The sequence below is a fragment of the Solanum pennellii genome, chromosome 8 (genome assembly GCF_001406875.1).
Source record: "Solanum pennellii chromosome 8, SPENNV200".
Classification (NCBI taxonomy): Eukaryota; Viridiplantae; Streptophyta; class Magnoliopsida; order Solanales; family Solanaceae; genus Solanum; species Solanum pennellii.
The window spans coordinates 65,852,122-65,855,248 of record NC_028644.1 but is presented as its reverse complement, the minus strand read 5'-3'; positions in this window follow the sequence as shown (position 1 = coordinate 65,855,248).

Below are 3,127 nucleotides of genomic sequence, written 5' to 3'. Positions count from 1 at the left end.
GTGGTTAGGGGGCATGGCCAAGGGGGGGAGGTAGGAGTTTAAAAATAAAAATTTGAGCTTGAAAAAATTATTAAAAAGCAAAATTAATTTTTTGGGGAGGGGGTGGAGGTGGAGGAGAGGGTGGTCAAGGATCGGGTGAAAAATAAAATTTTGAAATTGAAAATATTTTTATTTTTTAAAAAATTGATGTTTTTCCGAAAAAAAAAATGTAATTTGAAATTGGAAGAGAGCTTTGGAAAATATTTTCCTTAATTTTTGAAGGGAAGTCATTTTCCTTAATTTTAAGGAAAATGAGTTGATTTGGAAAACATTTTCCAAAACTTTGCCCCAACCAAACATGAGAAAATTGAAAAACATTTTCTAGAAAATATTTTCCTTTATACCAAGCGCACTCATAGTTTAGGTGGTTAATGGAACACCCGTAAAGTTGAATGTATAGTTGGGATTTCGAGTATAGATTGGAGGCACTTTTGATCATTTTCTCTTTTATAAAATCACTTTTAATAAATATAAGTCATCTATATATTTATATATTTAAAAATAGTATAATGCACGATAAAATGAACTTAGCTATAACTAACTAATGTGATACACAATTTGAGTTTCCAACTATATTTTAAAGTATTAATTTAAGTAGAATTCAAACATTACCTAAATGCATATCAATTCAATTTTTTTTGGTACAATAAATGATCAACAACTTCTATCCTTAAGCCGGTCTTTACACCTTTATGTATTTAACACTCTCTTCATTTCATTTTATATTATCTTTCTTATTTCAAAAGTCAAAAATCTATTTTTTGTGGTATTTTTTTATAAATTTTTTAAATATTTAAATTATCAATTGTTATTACTCATATTACTTTTTATATAGTTAACAAATATATGAATTATTTGATTCTCAAAATATAAAAAATATCATATAAATTGAGACAGAGAAAATATTTATTTGGAGCATGATTTTAAAATAATACATATTAAAATGATAATTTTGATAATTTTTTAATATCTTAAATATAATAAATATATTATTTTAAAAAAATATCAATAATTAAATAGATTTTTAAATTTATTTTCTATCACTAAATAACACTATTAAAATAAATTTATTTTGTTTTACACAACATAAAATGAATCAAATCTTCACATAAATTATGAGCAATGTATCATGATGCAAGAAATCTTGTCATTATGTATATGATATGATTAAATAGAAATGATAAATTAATTTTTTATAAACATTTAACGTGCTATTTCATTTGGTAAAAATATAATAAGGGTAAAAATAGAAAAAGTTCAGAAAAAGTTCAACGTCTTAACACTTGCTTTGAGTTGAGATTAGAGTTTGAAAGATAAACGAATCCGTACGTGTAAGTCATGCACTCACCCCATGGCGTTAGTTTCAAGAAGGGCTCCACCAACTTACACGTCAAACAAAACAATCGGCTTTCCATCTTTAGCCCCATATTTACTCTAAACTTTGTTCTCGTGTTACTTTTTACGTATTTATTATATTAAAAATAATTATGTGATATTTTTTTATTATTAGTTAACATAACATTTTTTAAATAATATAATAATTATTTTAATTAATATTTTACGATATACTTTTTTATTATATTAAAAATTATCATATTAATATGCAAAAAGAAATTAAAATTTTTAGAAGTTTTATTTGAAATACCTAAATTTTTATCTAAAATATCATATTAATGTAATTCAAAAATGGAAAAAGAGTGATGTTTATTCATTTTAAAAATTTAAGAGTTCGTTTATTTTTTAGTGTCTATTTTATCATTGCTATTAAATAGAAATACTTTGTATATATATCTTCCAAAATTTAAATTTAATATTTTTGAATAATAATACAATAATACTACTCGTATGATTTAGTGATAAATGGACAATTAATATTGAAGGAAACAAATACTTTTGAAAATAATAAATACTTTAGAAACTTATTTATAATTTTAAAGAAAAAATCTTATTTTAGATTAATTAATTGTTAAGTAGTTTGAATAATTACTTAAATAACTAATATAAAACGGAGTGAATATTTTATTTTGGGTGGAGTAGAAGCTTTTTTAACATTTTCTCCAGATTCTTTTGTCGTTTTGTTATATTTTTTCAGTGGGCCCAAAATGGGCCATAAAAGCATCACCTTTTTTGGGCCCATTTAAAAAATGGGACCCATGCAGTTTTGCTGACAAAATCCCATCAATCATCATCATTGTGGAGACGTGAGGAATAAATAAGATTTTAAAATTACTACTATTGCCTCCACTCAAGGAAACCGTCAAAACAAGGAAATGTCATTTTTACCCCTTCAAAGTTCGTTTTTTAAATTTGATCGGAAATTTGTGATGAAATTTTTAGTTTTATAAAATAAATTTTATATATATATAGAAATTACATAAAAGTACTATAAATATAAAAATTAATAATTCACAATATTTTAAAAAAAATTATGATTCAAAATAAAATTATTTGAAATTTAAAATTCGAAAAATGTCTCTGTGAGAGATTAGAGGGTCTCGAATATTAAAATATTTAAATCCGTTTAAATTTGTGACGAAACTTTTAGTATTATAAAATAAATTTTATATATTGATAAATTACGTAAAAATAATATAAATTACAATAATTAATAATTTATAATATTATTTAAAAAGTTATGATTAAAAATAAAATTATTTAAATTTTAAAATTCGAAAGATGTCACTTTGTAGAGAGATTTTAGAGGGTCTAGAATATTAAAATATTTGAATATTAAGTAAATAGGGACTAATATGAAACTGGATTTATCAACAAACATCGATATAATTTAATGAGTAGAGTTTATGAATGGTGGTGTGTATTTAAATTTTTATCTTTACCTGTTTAAATATATTCGATAAATGGGACTGAAATATAAATTTGTACTCAAAAACTAAAAGTAATAAATACTTAAAAATCACTAGTTTATCACACAATTATATCACCTGACACGTATCTTGATGATATAAATTTCTCTCTTTAATTTTTTTTTTCAAAAAAGAAAAAGTTTTATGTTTTTTCACAAATGTCAAAATTAGGAAACACCACATTATATATTTAACTGACACATGCATTAAAACTTCACAGTTTT